Here is an 18,247-nt window from a genome sequence, read left to right on the forward strand (position 1 = left end):
GAACAAAAACCATTTATGTGTTTGATTTCAGAGTCAAATCAAATAAACGAGGAAAGACCCTTTACTCTTTTTTATCTTGTCATGTAATAGGAAATATTAATTGAACAAAAAGCACATGGACCCTAGTGGCGAGAGCTGTTGAGTTTTGGCTGTATGAAAAAATAAATGCAACTATTCAGCTTCATTTAACCCTCCTAAAACCTCACTAGAATTGTTGTGTTTTTGGTGTAACAGTAGGCTAACATTATCAGGAAATTGATTCAGCTTCAGAATTTTTTCCCAGAAATATTCTCAAATTGCAAAAAGAAACACATCCCTGATTTATATACTGTACATCATCCACAACCTCTGGTCTTCCTCCTCCATGTTCCTCTCTTTAGTAATGTTTTCCTTTCTCCTTTAATCTGTGGTCTTGTCTCATTTTATTGTTAAAATGCATAATATTCAGGGACACAACTTTGTTTTTAGAAATACATTTTTTCTCCAGTCAGATAAAAACTCCAAACAACCTACCCGACCGCTCAGATGTGTCCGCATGGTCCTAAAGCACACTGTTGCATCGTTTTGTATCACATTCCAATGATAAAACTGTGGTGAACAAAAATGCAATTTCAGAATGTGGGGGGGACATTTCCCCCCTGTCCCCAGTGAAAGTTACGCCCCTGATCATATTTATATAAAAATATTATCTGATAGGACATACAGAATTAGCTAACCATATGAACTAAAAATAATGAATCAAATGATTAAAAATAGTTTGTTATACAAGCAAACTGATATAGTTTAACACTTCTCAGGTTTCGTACTTTTTACGACAATTTGGTCAATCATACCGCTTTCTTACTGTTTATTATGCAGAAGGAAAGCTGCACTTGAATTCGCTAGACGTGAATGTGAATAGATTTTGATTTATTGTATGTTCATCAAGATTCTGAATGTCGACCACTTTCATACTTCCACAAAAGTGGTGCATGCATGTACAATAATATATGCAATTTAGCAGACACTTTTATCTAAAGAGACTTGGTCAAGCGTGCATACAATTTACAAATGGGTGGTCTGGGGAATCAACCCCACTACCTTGACATTACATGCACCATGCTCTACCAACTGAGCTACAATAATTGCTCATGCTGAGAAGTGTACTTTACAGAATCCATTCAAATGCATCCATCACACATTGCAAATACCAGGGACAAATGACTTCTCAGGAAAGCATTCCAGATGGCTATGTATCTCAATCTCTCTCTCTCTCTTAGGTACAAAGAATGCATGATTGTGCTGATTGACATCAGTAAGAAGGGTGAGGTAGTGCATCATCTCCGTAGCCATGACGATGAGATCCACAACCTGGCCTGGGCCCCACTGCCCAATGAAGAGGTGCTTTACAGCATGCCCAACAACAACACCGAGGTTAGAATGTACAGAATGTATTCAGTCAGTGACAAATGGCATGCTGAGAAGACTATCTACAGTATTTGTAGTCATCAGATCTGGTTAACAGAAGACATTTTACCCCTTTGATTGACAAATTATATTTTCAGAAACAACCAATGTGGTAACAGAGGGCACAGAGAAGGGGTGTTATCTTGCATCCAGGAGCAAGGACCAGACAAGGATAATCTGGAGCACGCTGAAGGGCAAAGGTGAGACAACAACCTAACTGAATTATCAACCTGCATCCTCCATAGCTTTTTATGGTTATCATACAACTATTGAGAGTTGGTGCAGTCTGCTCTCTAAGACGGTCCCATCTCTTGGAGTTAAAGATGATTATGTCCCCCTCCTCTGTCAGGTGTGATGACCATGAAGCTGCCATTCCTGAAGAGAAGAGGGACAGAGGTGAATCCGGCGGTCAAGGAGAGAATCTGGCTCACTGTGCACTAGCCCAAGGGGAAGCCATCACAAGTCGTGTCAAGCTGCTTTGGGTATGAACTATGAAAACATAATTGAGGATAGTACCATTAATCATTATAAATATGATTTAGTCTGCAACTTGCCAATACTTAGTATTTTGAGCAGTCATTTTGTACTAACTTCCCCCTGTGTGTGTAGGGGTGAGCTGATCATGTGGGACCTCACCAGGGGAGGCAAACAGAAGTGGAGCCTGTTGGGAGCGTCCTCAGAGGGCCAGAACCACATTAGAATCGTGTTCAACATGAGCTCAGTGTGTGTTCAGGACAACAAAGAGCTCCTTCTAAATACCTACATGGACAGAGAGGTGAGAGAAGGTTAAACCCACTCGATGCAGCTTTAAAGCAATTTACTGAATGTCTCTTTTGACAACAGTGACACTTTGAGTATTGTGTGAGTTTTTGAGAAGTCAAAAGTGGTCAATCAAACATGCAGTCTATGAAAAGTACTTAGTGTCCCTTTATGCAGAAGTGACTACAGCATCCATGTTGTTAAGATTTTCTCACTCAATTTGCTTCTCATCATTATTCCAGATAAAATGCTGGGACCTGTCGTCGTTGGAATTCTGCTGGACCCTGCCCACCCTTACCCCCTGATCTTCTCTCCTGTGGGGCTGCCTGGCCCTGGGGGTGGGAGACTGCATGATCTGTTTGTGGAGCAGCCTCTCCATCCAGAACAAGTACGATACCAAGACCTTCTGGCAGGGCTTCAAGTCCAAAGCCACAGCGGTAAGAGACTCTTAGGGCATATTGATATCAGTTATTGTCTACTGGTTTATGGTAAACGTGAAGATTGCTAGCGCATCTGTGTAAAATAGTAAACGTAAATCCGGGACAATGAAATTAGTGTATGTTACATTTTGTATGGCATGTATTAATTTGTGGATGTCAAACATCTGTACAAAATTTTAAGAATTGCAATTCGTAGAATATCTTATGAATGAATTAAACCTATGATATGTTGCAAATTCCAATTTGTTGTGGATAATGTTAGCGAGGTGGCTAATGCTAACGTTAGCAAGGTGGCTTACGTTAGCTAGGCTATGGGTTAGGCTTGGGGTGTATACCGTATATACCGTATACCGGGGTATTTGGAAATTGCTGCAGGGACGGTTCTTCAATACCGTTGAAACTATTTATTTAAAGTTTTTTTTTATACATTTTAATATTTGTAGCTACTTTTTAAGTAAATACCTGTAATAAACTTGTACAATACGTTAGGAGATACAGAAGATTGTGTTCTTCATTTCACCTGTCAAGTTTTATTATTACATGGTGTTTGTTTACAAGCACACAACGATGAGAGACCAGAGCTTTGTGAGTCACTCACTGTTGTGCAGCCAGGTGATCTAGTTACGATATGGAATTCACAACAAAATGTTTGCCAGCTAGATATTTTATAACTATTAACTTAACTGTCTAAAATGTGCTAAATGCTCTGCAGTTGTGCATTTGGTTTGCTAATTTAGTAGCTAGTTAGCTCTCTAGCCAAGTGCTTAGCTTCTTGCAAAATCAAGCTTTGCTTGGTAACAGCAGAGACTTCCCTCCTGGATCAAGAGCTTTGCTGTCTAATATTTGTTTTGTGCGTGCAGCAAACTGTGAGTAGCATTTTTTTTGTTACTTGTATAGGTTTATGAGCTGGGATTTCTGTCCTGCAAATAGTTTAGGTCAGAGACTGTATACAATTCTTGCAATACTCGTTAGCATTTACTTAGCATTCGATATGGGATTTTACATGTACTTGTTAGCATTGGTAACCTCGAATCTCAGAGACTCAGTGGGGTTTGAAAATAGCACCCCTTGTGTTCAGTGCCGGTATTAATGAATATCCCGGGATGTACAAGGTTGGTATGAAAGCATTACAATCTGGATACCACCCAAGCCTACTAGGGGTTAAGGTTAGGGTTAGGAACTGTATTATAGGGGAAGGGTTAGCTAAGTAGCTAAAATGGAGTAAGTAGTTGCAAAATCTGTAAAAATGCTGTTTGTGATGATTTTTGAACACACAACCTTTGGGTTGCTAAACGTTTGCATTATGCGTTATAGGCCCAACCATCCATCCATCCTTCTCAACCAACCACCCAACTTTAGTTTGAGCCTTTTTTTCCCTTAAGAAACCTTCTGTCTTATGTAGCCATACCAAACGTAACCTACCATACAAATTTGAGAGGTCCAGATTTTCATTTACTTTACGTTTACTATGTTACGTCTAGTCTATGAGACCAGGCTGCTATATTTATAAATCTATTTATATCTGAGATACTGTATAGCGGCGGTTTAATCAAATTCAAACTGTTAGTGATTATCATAATTTCCCACCAAGATAATTACATTTCATATCTATTATGACATTAATGAATGGTCTTTATTGTGTTGTTCCCAGGCCTCCTCAGGTATCTAGCACTTATCACAAAAAGGCTGTGTACACATTAGCCTGGGAACCCCCAGTCACCCCTCTGTCAATTGGTAAGCTCTTAAGTCTATCTAAGTGTGTGTACTGTATGCTGAGCACTCTCTGACCCAGCAACTTCTGCGAGTGGGCGTTGTGCCAAAGCCATGAGTCAGCAGAAAACATCTCTTGACGCTTTTGTAATATACTCCATAATTGAGTTGAGAAAACGCTTACCTCTCTCCCTGAGCCATTCACTGGGAAATCAAGATGGTGGAAAGTTAATTTTACCAGCTTCCGGCAGATGACATTTTGATTACCATATCCGTCATTCCGCCTTTTGAAACAGTAAACATAATTGCTGCTGTGTGAAGGATCTGCTGATGGTTTCTAAACCAACAAAGACCATGTTAATTTGTTTAGATACTTTTTGCTGGCGTGGCTCCTCCTCCTGCTGGTGGCCCAGAGTGGCATGTGGACATTGAGATTGAGATGTGACCTCTTGAGGGTTATCGTTGACTGATTAGTGTTGTGTCAGACTTTACCATAATATACGCTGGATGAGTATGATGGTCTGTATGACTTTGCAAGTGTGTGTGTGTGTGTGTGTGTGTGTGTGTGTGTGTGTGTGTGTGTGTGTGTGTGTGTGTGTGTGTGTGTGTGTGTGTGTGTGTGTGTGTGTGTGTGTGTGTGTGTGTGTGTGTGCGTGTGCGTGAATAAGAGAGACAACATGGTGCTAAAACATTGTGTAACAGTCAGTGTGTAATCTCCTGGCGGAGCTATACAGGCTGTCCTACAGCCTGTATAGCGGTGCTGGAGAGGGCCTCATCCTACAGCATAACCCCTGGAAACTGACAGGAGAGTCCACAGACATTGACAGGGTCATCAAGTACACCAACAGCATCATGGTGAGACGCAGAGGTTCTCTACATTTATGTATTTATCTATTCCTTTTCAGCAGGACCCTCTACATAACTCCCTAAGTATTTTACCCAGTCACTGCATGTGGCGATGTGCAATTGAATATAATGGTGTTAATTTGAATACATTTTGAAGGTCATGTTCTATTTTATGCAGCACAAGCTGTCACCCCAAACAGATCTCAGCTGGAAACCAGATGGTAAAGTTGTGGCCATTGGCAATGAGGACGGGTGAGTCGTCATTCCCTTAAACTGTGTATAGGCCTGGAGAATTAACTAGAGGCAACTGTCATCTAAAATGATTGATGAGTGCCTGTCTAAAATGAGACTGTAGCTGTACTGAAGGTTTTACTGTAAAATGTATTACGAAGTTTAAATGCACTTTGGGAAAAAGTGATTTGAATGTGGTCATTTTATTTATGTATCCATTTTAACTAGGTCTCAAAGTGCTTAAGATTATATTGGGGCAACTATAATTCCTGTTTTTTTCTCTCTCAGGTCCATAGAGGTGTACCAGGTCCGATTCTCAAGCTGCTGTGTACCATCCAGCAGCACCATAAGATCATCAACGTGCTGCGCTGGCATCTTGACCACAGCTCCCTGCCCAAGCTGCAGCACCTCCTGGCCTCTGGATCCAGCAACACTGTAGTCTAGGTCCACGACCTCCGCACTGTCATAGGTGAGGGGAGTTCCCCAGGTGTGTATGCTGGTGCCGAATCATATTTTAAGATCAGAGTGTTTAAATCTCCTGTTGATATGTTGTATGATCTGTGTTAAAGACAAGAGTGGACATCTCAAGGTCTGATGCAGAGGGTAAATGGGGTGCAGAGGCAGCAGTGAGCCAGCAGAGGGCTCCATTTGGAAAGGTAGCAACGTAAAACTAATGGTCTTGGAAGATATACACTGAGTGTATGAAACATTACGAACACCTGCTATTTCCATGACATAGACTGATCAGGTGAAAGCTATGATCCCTTATTGTCACTTGTTAAATCCACTTCAATCAGTGTAGATGACGGGAAATAGATTTTTAAGAAGGATCTTTAAGCCTTGAGACATTTGAGCCATTGATTGTGTATGTGTGCCATTCAGAGGGTGAATGGACAAGACAAAAGATTTAATAAGTGCTTTTGAACAGGGTAGGGTAGTAGGTGCCAGGCACACCAGTTTGTGTCAAGAACTACAACGCTGCTGGGTTTTTAACGCTCAACAGTTTTCCCTGTGTATCAAAAAGGGTCCACAACCCAAAGGACATCCACCCAACTTGACACAACTGTGGAACACATTGGAGTCAGCACGTGTAATGTTTTTTTCGACACCTTGTTGGGTTAATGCCCTGACAAATTGAATCTGTTCCTAGGGCAAAAAGGGGGACACACCTACTCATTCAAGGGTTTTTCTTTATTTTTACTATTCTACATTGTAGAATAATAGTGAAGACTTCAAAATATGAAACAACACATATGGAATCATGTAGTAACCAAAAAAGTGTTAAACAAATCAAAATATATTTTGATTTGTAGCCACCCTTTGCCTTGATGACAGCTTTGCACAATCTTGACATTCTCTCAACCAGCTTCAGGAAGTAGTCACATGGAATGCATTTCAATTAAAAGGTGTGCCTTGTTAAATGTTCATTTGTGGAATTTATTTTCTTCTTAAAGTGTTTGAGCCAATCAGTTGTGTCGTGACAAGGTAGGGGTGGTATACAGAAGACAGCCCTATTTGGTTAAAGACCAAGTCCATATTATGTCAAGAACAGCTCAAATAAGCAAAGAGAAATGACAGTCCATCATTACATTAAGACATGAAGGTCAGTCAATGCGCTCAATGCGGACAATTTCAAGAAGTTTCTTCAATTGCAGTCGCAAAAAACATGAAGTGCTATGATGAAACTGGCTCTCATGAGGACCGCCATAGGAAATGGACCCAGAATTACCTCTGCTGCAGAGGATAAGTTCATTATAAATCTACTAACCTCAGAAATTTCATCCCAAATCAATGCTTCACAGAGTCCAAGTAACAGACACATCTCAACATCAACTATGAGGAGACTGCGTGAATCAGGCCATGGTCAAATTACTGAAAAGTAACTACTACTAAAGGACATCAACATTAAGAATAGACCTGCTTGGGCCAAGAAACAAGAGCAATGGACATTAGACCGATGAAAATCTATCCTATGTTCTGATGAGTCCAAATTTATGATTTTTGGTTCCAACTGCCATGTCTTTGTAAGAAGCAGAGTAGGTGAACGGATGATCTCCGCATGTGCTTTGCTGCTGACACTGTCTGTGATTTATTTAGAATTCAAGGCACACTTAACCAGCATGGCTACCACAGCACTCGCAGCAATACGTCATCCCATCTGGTTTGCCCTTAGTGGGACTATCATTTGTTTTTCAACAGGACAGTGACCCAACACACCTCCAGGCTGTGTAAGGGCTATTTGACCAAGAAGGAGAGTGATGGAGTGCTGCATCAGATGACCTGGCCCCCAGAATCACACTACCTCAACCCATTTGAGATTATTTGGAATGAGTTGGACCGCAGAGTGAAGGAAAAGCAGCAAACAAGTTCTCAGTATATGTGGAAACTCCTTCAAGACTGTTGGAAAAGCATTCCAGGTGAATCTGGTTGAGAGAATGCCAAGAGTGTCTAATGCTGTCATCAAGGCAAAGGGTGGCTACTTTGAAGAATCTCAAATATCAAATATATTTTGATTTGTTTAACACTTTTTAGTTACTACATGATTCCATATTTGTTAATTCATTGTTTTGATGTCTTCACTATTATTCTACAATCAGAGCAGTGTGCAGTGGGATGGCGATTGCGTTGTCTGTGGACATATTGGGGCGATAAGCAAATTGGAGTGGGTCTAGGGTATCAGGTAGGGTGGAGGTGATATGATCCTTGGCTAGTCTCTCAAAGCACTTCATGATGACAGGAGTGCTACGGGGCAATAGTCATTTAGTTCAGTTACCTTAGCTTTCTTGGGAACATTAACAATGGTGGCCATCTTGAAGCATGTGGGCACGGCAGACTGGCATAGGGATTGATTGAATATGTCCGTAAACACACCAGCCAGCTGGTCTGCGCATGCTCTGAGGACGTGGCTTGGGATACCGTCTGGGCCGGCAGCCTTGCGAGGGTTAACATGTTTAAATGTTTTACTCACGTTGGCCACGGTGAAGGAGAGCCCACAGGCTTTGGAAGCGGGTCGTGTCAGTGTATTGTCCTCAAAGCGAGCAAAGCAGTTGTTTAATTTGTCTGAGAGCAAGACGTTGATGTCCGCGACGGGGCTGGTTTTGTTTTTGTAATCTGTGATTGACTGTAGACCCTGCCACATACGTCTCGTGTTTGAGCGGTTGAATTGTGACTCTACTTTGTCTCTACAGTCGTGGCCAAAAGTTTTGAGAATGACACAAATACAGTGGGGTAAAAAAGTATTTAGTCAGCCACCAATTGTGCAAGTTCTCCCACTTAAAAAGATGAGAGAGGCCTGTAATTTCCATCATAGGTACACGTCAACTATGACAGACAAAATGAGAAAAAAAATCCAGAAAAATCACATTGTAGATTTTTTTTGAATTTATTTGCAAATTATGGTGGAAAATAAGTATTTGTTCATAACAAAAGTTTATCTCAATACTTTGTAATATACCCTTTGTTGGCAATGACACAGGTCAAACGTTTTCTGTAAGTCTTCACAATTTTTTTTTCCCAGGCCTCACTCATCTTTTTAAGTGGGAGAACTTGCACAATTGGTGGCTGACTAAATACTTTTTTGCCCCACTGTATTAATTTCCACAAAGTTTGCTGCTTCAGTGTCTTTAGATATTTTTGTCAGATGTTACTATGGAATACTGAAGTATAATTATAAGTGTCAAAGGCTTTAATTGACAATTACATGAAGTTGATGCAAAGAGTCAATATTTGCAGTGTTGACCCTTCTTTTTCAAGACCTCTGCAATCCGCCCTGGCATGCTGTTAATTAACTTCTGGGCCACATCCTGACTGATGGCAGCCCATTCTTGCATAATCAATGCTTGGGGTTTGTCAGAATTTGTGGGGTTTTGTTTGTCCACCCGCCTCTTGAGGATTGACCACAAGTTCTCAATGGGATTAAGGTCTGGGGAGTTTCCTGGCCATGGACCCAAATATCTATGTTTTGTTCCCCGAGCCACTTATCACTTTTGCCTTATGGCAAGGTGCTCCATCATGCTGGAAAAGGCATTGTTCATCACCAACCTGTTCCTGGATGGTTGGGAGAAGTTGCTCTCGGAGGATGTGTTGGTACCATTCTTTATTCATGGCTGTGTTCTTAGGTAAAATTGTGAGTGAGCCCACTCCCTTGGCTGAGAAGCAACCCCACACATGAATTATCTCAGGATGCTTTACTGTTGGCATGACACAGGACTGATGGTAGCGCTCACCTTGCCTTCTCCGGACAAGCTTTTTTCCAGATGCCCTAAACAATCGGAAAGGGGATTCATCGGAGAAAATGACTTTACCCCAGTCCTTAGCAGTCCAATCCCTGTACCTTTTGCAGAATATCAGTCTGTCTCTGATATTTTTCCTAGAGAGAAGTGGCTTCTTTGCTGCCCTTCTTGACACCAGGCCATCCTCCAAAAGTCTTTGCCTCACTGTGCGTGCAGATGCACTCACACCTGCCTGCTGCCATTCCCGAGCAAGCTCTGTACTGGTGGTGCCCCGATCCCACAGCTGAATCAACTTTAGGAGACGGTCCTGGCACTTGCTAGACTTTCTTGGGCGCCCTGAAGCCTTCTTCACAACAATTAAACCGCTCTCCTTGAAGTTCTTGATGATCCGATAAATGGTTGATTTAGGTGCAATCTTACTGGCAGCAATATCCTTGCCTGTAAGCCCTTTTTGTGCAAAGCAATGATGACGGCACGTGTTTGCTTGCAGGTAACCCTGGCTGACAGAGGAAGAACAATGATTCCAAGCACCACCCTCCTTTTGAAGCTTCCAGTCTGTTATTCGAACTCAATCAGCATGACAGAGTGATCTCCAGCCTTGTCCTTGTCAACACTCACACCTGTGTTAACGAGAGAATCACTGACATGATGTCAGCTGGTCCTTTTGTGGCAGGGCTGAAATGCAGTGGAAATGTTTTTTGGGGATTCAGTTCATTTGCATGGCAAAGAGGGACTTTGCAATTAATTGCAATTCATCTGATCACTCATCATAACATTCTGGAGTATATGGAAATTGCCATCATACAAACTGAGGCAGCAGACTTTGTGAAAATTAATATTTGTGTCATTCTCAAAACCTTTGGCCACGACTGTATACTGATGCTTTGCTTGTTTGATTGCCTTTGCTGAGGGAATAGCGGCACTGTTCTTATTCGGTCATGTTTCCAGTCACCTTGCCATGATTAAAAGTGGATATTCGCTCTTTGAGTTTCGCTCGAATGCTGCCATCAATCCACGGTTTCTGGTTCGGGAAGGTTTTAATCGTCACAGTGGGTACAACATCACCGATGCACTTGCAAATAAACTCGCTCACAGAGTCAGCGTATACGTCAATGTTGTTGTTCTTAGACCTTTAGTTTTACATCTACCATATACAGTGCATTCAGAAAGTATTCAGACCCCTTGACTTTTTCCACATTTTGTTATGTTACAGCTGTATTCTAATATAGATTAAATTGTTTTCCCCCTCATCAATCTACACACAATACCCCATAATGAGAAAGCAAATGTATAAAAAATACAAACCTGAAATATCACATTTACATAAGTATTCAGACCCTTTACTCAGTACTTTGTTGAAGCACCTTTGGCAACGATTACAGTCTTGAGTTTTTGTGGTATTGTCACATTGTATAAATGATTGGAGACAGGCACAGGAATACGTAATAGGGGGTTTTAATACTCTACCCAAAAATACAACAAGCCTTGAAAGGCACGGGGACGAAGCCCAAAACAAACATGTATACAAAACACAGGGATGTAAATCCAAACAAAAGAGCGAGGTTAAACCTCTAATAAATACACGGGACGAGACCCGTAATAATAATGCACAGGACGAGACCTGTAAACAATGCACGGGAGGAGACCCGCAATAACAATTGCACAATACTACACGGGACGAGACCCGTAATAATGAGTACACAATACACGCAGCACGAAAGCCAAAACAACAAAGCACAGGTACTCACAAGACCAACGGACATGGGATCAATAACCAACCAAACAATGGTGAACAGAGGGCACATATATACAATTACTAATCAGGGAGAACGGGAACCATGTGTCCGTAATAAAACAGTTCAGTGACACCTAGAGGCCGGTGACGTAGACTCCGGAGCTGGTGCCCGGAATGAGCAACAGTACCGGAGGAATCCGTGACAGGTATGACGCTTAAAGCTTGGCACACCTGTATTTGGGGAGTTCCTCCCATTCTTCTCTGCAGATCCTCTCAAGCTCTGTCAGGTTGGATGGGGAGTGTCGTTGCACAGCTATTTCCAGGTCTCTCCAGAGACGTTAGATCAGGTTCAAGTCCGGGCTCTGGCTGGGCCACTCAAGGACATTCAGAGACTTATCCGAAGCCACTCCTGCGTTCTCTTAGCTGTGTGCTTAGGATCGTTGTCCTGTTGGAAGGTGAACCTTCACCCCAGTCTGAAGTCCTGAGCGCTCTGGTGTAGGTTTTCATCAAGGATCTCTCTGTACTTTGCTTCATTAATCTTTCCCTCAATCCTGACTAGTCTCCCAGTCCTTACCACTGAAAAACGTTCCCACAGCATGATGCTGCCACCCCCATGCTTCACCATGGGGATTGTGCCAGGTTTCCTCCAGACGTGACGCTTGGCATTCAGGCCAAAGGGTTCAATCTTGGTTTCATCAAACCAGAGGATCTGGTTTCTAATGGTTTGAGGCTCTTTAGATGCCGTTTTGCAAACTCCAAGCGGGATTTCATGTGCCTTTTACTGAGGAGTGGCTTCCGTCTGGCCTCTCTACCACAAAGGCCTTATTGGTGGAGTGCTGCAGAGATGGTTGTCCTTCTGGAACTTTCTACCATCTCCACAGAGGAACTCTAGAACACTGTCAAAGTGATCATTGGGTTCTTGGTCACCTCCCTGACCAAGTCCCTTCTCCCCGATTGCTCAGTTTGGCCAGGCGGCCAGCTCTAGGAAGAGTCTTGGTGGTTCCAAACTTCTTCCATTTAAGAATGATGTAGGCCACTGTGTTCTTGGGGACCTTCAATGCCTCATAAATGTTTTAGTACCCTTCCCCAGATCTGTGCCTTGACACGATCCTGTCTCGGAGCTCTACGGACAATTCCATTCAACCTCATGGCTTGGTTTCTGCTCTGACATCCATTGTCAAATGTGGGACCTTATATGGACATGTGTGTGCCTTTCCAAATCATGTCCAATCAATTGAATTTACCACATTAAATTGTAGAAACATCTCAAGAAACATCTCAAGGATGATCAATGGAAACAGGATGCACCTGAGCTCAATTTTGAGTCTTAAAGCAAAGGGTCTGAATAATTATGTAGATAAGGTATCTGTTTAAGTTTTATAATGTAAAAAAAACTGTTTTTGCTTTGTCATTATGGGGTATTGTGTGTAGATTGATGATAACATGTTTTTATTTAGTCCATTTTAGAATAAGGCTGTAACTTAACAAAATGTGGAAAAAGTCAAGAGGTCTGAATACTTTCTGAATGCACTGTATACACTGTGTATCCCATTTGTGTCCCGTGTGTATATGATATATATGCTGTTTTACATTTTTGGTATGAGTTAACAATTTCTGGTTAATTTCACAGTATTTTAATTTCTAAAGTGCTCTTTTTTTTCTTGTCTGTGTTCAGAGACTCCCCTAGAGAATCCCGTTGCGGTGACCGAGGTGTATTGGAGCCTGGCGGTTCACACTGCCAAGATGACCGGCCTGGCTGGAGGCCCCATCACGACAGGCGACTGGTCACGTCTGTTATGATGGTACAGCACAAGTCAGTCCCAATGCATAAACATAACTGTATATACTGTAGATGGGAATAGGGTTTTGCTGCTACAAATTCCAATCAGCCGCTATTGAGTTGCAATGTATTATATTATTTTTCTATTCTATCACAACTACTGTTCTATATGTGATCCTCAGTTGTGGGATGTGCAGAAGGAGTAGGGGATTTGTAAATACAGGGCTCACAGGGGCCGGCTGCAGTGTGTCCAGTGGTCTCCTGTGGACCTGGACCAGGTCTGGACGGGAGCAAATTACTTCACTGTGCAGGAGTGGGCCGTGTCCAAGCAGGAGTTCCCAAGCCCCCCAAAGGTAACAAACACAGAGCATCACTGTGGAGTTGACCACTAGTATCTCCTCTGTGACAGGTAGCACTGTAGCCATGTCCAGTCCAGCATTACATTCAGGCTGTCTCAATCCAGTCATCTTCAATTGCATCTTTAATTGCTGCCATACAAGTTTAAGAATTATCATATCATACATACTACTCATTTCCTTTCAGTTTCTTCATCCAGTAATTAAATGGACAGACCAGTGGTGGAGAAAGTACAACATTTAGGGAAATCCTTATTAACTGTGAAGAAAGAAATGAAAAAAGTGGAGAAACCAACAAGAACATTATTGTTCATAGAGCCCTGAGTTTTTCCTGACCACGTGACATGACCAGGAAAACCTCAGCACCCTATGTCAACTAACACACAGTTACAAGTCCTATTCATTTACTTATCATGACAAGTATAAGTCTGCATGATCAGTCTCCATCCACTGCAACCCCCTTTAGTGTTTGCTGTCTTTTTTTCTTGAGGTGTCTCTAAAGATGAGGAACCCTAGCTCCATGCTGCCCCTCAGTATGTCCATGGACCACCGGCCCAGGGAAGACCTCCAGCAGGACTGTCTCAACCTGGCCACAGTCAGGAACTCTGAGGGACTCTATCAGGATTATACCACAAGATTAGACATGTAGCCCAGTCGTTACACCTTTGAGGACCTATACAATCAACTAAGTACTCAACTATTGTTTACTGGCAACATTTTCATATGTTGGCGCCAGTATAGAAAAAAATAACAAGGAGTTGTCTTTAGTTAAGTCTGCGTCATAAGATTCATGAGACAAATAAATAAGGTAGGTCATCATTTTATGTCCTCAAAGAGCAGTGTATGACCTCTGACCCTGTCTTTGTCCCCCCTTTCTGTCTTCAGCCCCTCCAGCCCACTATGTCCCAGGCCTGGGAGATCACATCCAATTGGGGCTGTTCACAGACAGAGTTGTTCTCTATAGGGTGTTACAGGAGGAAGGGTGAGGACGCCATGTTATGTTGTATTATATAATTGTTATCGCACGTTCATAATGAAAACACACTTGTTAAAACTGAGACTGTGGAAAGGTGACATCGCAGGTGCTCTGCAGGTGGCCACTGGGAAAGGAGACCTGAGTGATCACCTGCTCTCTCTTGCACGTATGGGTAAAGAGCACTAATTTCAAGTCTAAATGTTTTCCTATTTATTCCAGTTTAGAATGCATATTTACAATATTAAGCTCTTCCAATTCAGCAACCAACTAGGCAATTAGTATAATTCGTTGTTATCTTGCTCCTTGACAAAGTAATGAGTTTCTCTGTGGTACAGTGCTGTACAGTATGTATGCATGCAGGTGTAATAGTATTTGTGAAACCCTCAGCTTGCTACCAGGTGTGGCTGAGTACAGTGGATGCCTATGTGAAGCAGCTGTGTCTTCAGAAGCAGTTACTCAAGTCTGCCTCGCATCTCCTGTCCATCAACAAGGTCTACGAGGCCATAGACCTCAAGTCCCACCAGCTCTACAGGTCATTTAGCTCTACAGATTATTTTACACATAAATTATTATATAAAGAATATCAAAGTTAGTGTTGTATAAAGATTCAATAGAGTAATTCCCTTCTTCTTAGTGGTAGGATTTTAGATTATCTGTGACTGACCTATCAATGGGAGTGATCATTGGAATCTCTGAGCTGTGAGTGGCATGTTTGTCTGCTGTCTCATGGGGGGCCATAGCCCTGGCCATGGCTAGGCAGCAGCCAGGTGACCCTGTGCTCAAGGGGCTCTACACCACCTGGGCAACCGTGCTGGAGAAAGACGGCCACTTGACTACTGCTACTAAATGGTAAATGACAGACTAACATTTACCCATCTTCATTAATAAAACTGCATGTCGGTGTAAAAGTGCACTGTGTAACGCAGGTAGAGAAAAAGATGGTTCCTCTGAATAGCTGACTTGATGCTAATGGAACAAGCTGTGTATTTATCAAATCAAATGTATCACACTGTTATCTTGCCGTGGACTCCAGCTTCGACGCTGCCAAGGTAATCACAAAGAAAAACGACCCAGTCTCACTGAAGATGCCCGCCAGTCTGGCGAAGATCTCTGGTGAAAGCGACCTGTCCCATTCACTCCACCTTAGAGGTGCCAAAGACCTCTACCTTAGATGTGGAGTCCTCACAGGATTGGCTGGGAGCACAGCAACTCCTCATCGCACAGGAGAGCATATTGGTTAGTTGCCCTGAACTGGCCAATGAGATATGTGTGTTGATTTTCATGCTTGATCTCTACTGTCCCCCTCTGCTATAGGCCCATCGGTTACACTTCTGCACTATCGAGCTGCTCACTGTGAGTCTAACAGGGACAGACGTAGTGACTTGGAACTGTTCCTCCAGCCATCCCTGGTTTGCTTCCATCCCTGGTCTGCTTCCGGTAGCCAGGAAGCCAAGATGGCTTCCTGGCTACCCTGAGGGCTGTGTGGGAGAGGGAGTTTGGTGTCTCTCCCAGCAAGCCAGTGAAACTCAAAGCTCTTCACCAACAACTGAAAGCAATAGACAATCCACAGATGACACCTAACATTCCTATGAGACAGGTATGTCGTCAGTGGACAGAGACTTGACTGGTGCACGGCCCAGTACATCACTGGGGCTAAGCTGCCTGCCATCCAGGACCTCTACACCAGGCGGTGTCAGAGGAAGGCCCTAAAAATTATCAAAGACCCCAGCCACCCCAGTCATAGACTGTTCTCTCTACTACCGTATGGCAAGCGGTACCGTAGTGCCAAGTCTAGGACAAAAAAGGCTTCTCAACATTTTTTACCCCCAAGCCCTAAGACTCCTGAACAGGTAATCAAATGGCTACCCGGACTATTTGCATTGTGTCCCCCCCCCAACCCCTCTTTTTACGCTGCTGCTACTCTCTGTTTATCATATATGCATAGTCACTTTAACTACTCTGGACCCTGATCTCTCTTTTGACGAACATATCAAGACTGTTTCAAGGACAGCTTTTTTCCATCTACGTAACATTGCAAAAATCAGAAATGTTCTGTCCAAAAATGATGCAGAAAAATGTATCCATGCTTTTGTCACTTCTAGGTTAGACTACTGCAATGCTCTACTTTCCGGCTACCCGGATAAAGCACTAAATACACTTCAGTTAGTGCTAAATATGGCTGCTAGAATCCTGACCAGAACCAAAAAATTTGATCATATTACTCCAGTGCTAGCTTAAGGCAAGGGCTGATTTCAAGGTTTTACTGCTAACCTACAAAGCATTACATGGGCTTGCTCCTACCTATCTTTCCGATTTGGTCCTGCTGTACATACCTAAACGTACGCTAAGGTCACAAGACGCAGGCCTCCTAATTGTCCCTAGAATTTCTAAGCAAACGGCTGGAGGCAGGGCTTTCTCCTATAGAGCTCCATTTTTATGGAATAGTCTGCCTACCCATGTGAGAGACGCAGACTCGGTCTCAACCTTGAAGTCTTTATTGAAGACTCATCTCTTCAGTAGGTCCTATGATTGAGTGTAGTCTGGCCCAGGAGTGTGAAGGTGAACGGAAAGGCACTGGAGCAATGAACCGCCCTTACTGTCTCTGCCTGGCCGGTTCCCCTCTCTCCACTGGGATTCTCTGCCTCTAACCCTATTACAGGGGCTGAGTCACTGGCTTACTGGTGCTCTTCCATGCCGTCCCTAGGAGGGGTGCGTCACTTGAGTGGGTTGAGTCACTGATGTGGTCTTCCTGTCTAGGTTGGCGCCCCCCCTTGTGTTGTGCCGTGGCGGAGATCTTTGTGGGCTATACTCGGCCTTGTCTCAGGATGGTAAGTTGGTGGTTGAAGATATCCCACTAGTGGTGTGGGGGCTGTGCGTTGGCAAAGTGGGTGGGGTTATATCCTGCCTGTTTGGCCCTGTCCGGGGATATCATCGGATGTGTCTCCTGACCCCTCCTGTCTCAGCCTCTAGTATTTATGCTGCAGTAGTTTATGTGTCGGGGGGCTAGGGTCAGTCTGTTATATCTGGAGTATTTCTCCTGTCTTATCCGGTGTCCTGTGTGAATTTAAGTATGCTCTCTCTAATTCTCTCTTTCTCTCTTTCTTTCTTTCTTTCTTTCTTTCTTTCTTTCTTTCTTTCTTTCTTTCTTTCTTTCTTTCTTTCTTTCTTTCTTTCTTTCACTTGGAGGACCTGAGCCCTAGCACCATGCCTCAGGACTACCTGGCATGATGACTCCTTGTTGTCCCCAGTCCACCTGGCCGTGCTGCTGCTCCAGTTTCAACTGTTTTGCCTGCGGCTATGGAACCCTGACCTGTTCACCGGATGTGTTACCTGTCCCAGACCTGCTGTTTTCAACTCTCTAGAGACAGCAGAAGCGGTAGAGGTTCTCTCAATGATCGGCTATGAAAAGCCAAGTGACATTTACTCCTGAGGTGCTGACCTGTTGCACCCTCGACAACTACTGTGATTATTATTATTTGTCCATGCTGGTCAATTATGAACATTTTAACATCTTGGCCATGTTCTGTTATAATCTCCACCCGGCATGCCAGAAGAGGACTGGCCACCCCTCATAGCCTGGTTCTTCTCTAGGTTTCTTCCTAGGTTTTGGCCTTTCTAGGGAGTTTTTCTTAGCCACCGTGCTTCTACACCTGCATTGCTTGCTGTTTGGGGTTTTAGGCTGGGTTTCTGTACAGCACTTTGTGGCATCAGCTGACGTAAGAAGGGCTATATAAAT

General features: G+C 43.1%; 1 pseudogene; it reads left to right on the forward strand.

Moving 5' to 3' along the window:
- The first annotated feature begins 649 nt into the window (after positions 1-649).
- LOC106568048 (gem-associated protein 5-like) lies at positions 650-16,194 on the forward strand (annotated as a pseudogene).
- The last annotated feature ends 2,053 nt before the right edge of the window (positions 16,195-18,247 follow it).

The sequence above is a fragment of the Salmo salar genome, chromosome ssa13 (genome assembly GCF_905237065.1).
Source record: "Salmo salar chromosome ssa13, Ssal_v3.1, whole genome shotgun sequence".
Lineage (NCBI taxonomy): Eukaryota > Metazoa > Chordata > Actinopteri > Salmoniformes > Salmonidae > Salmo > Salmo salar.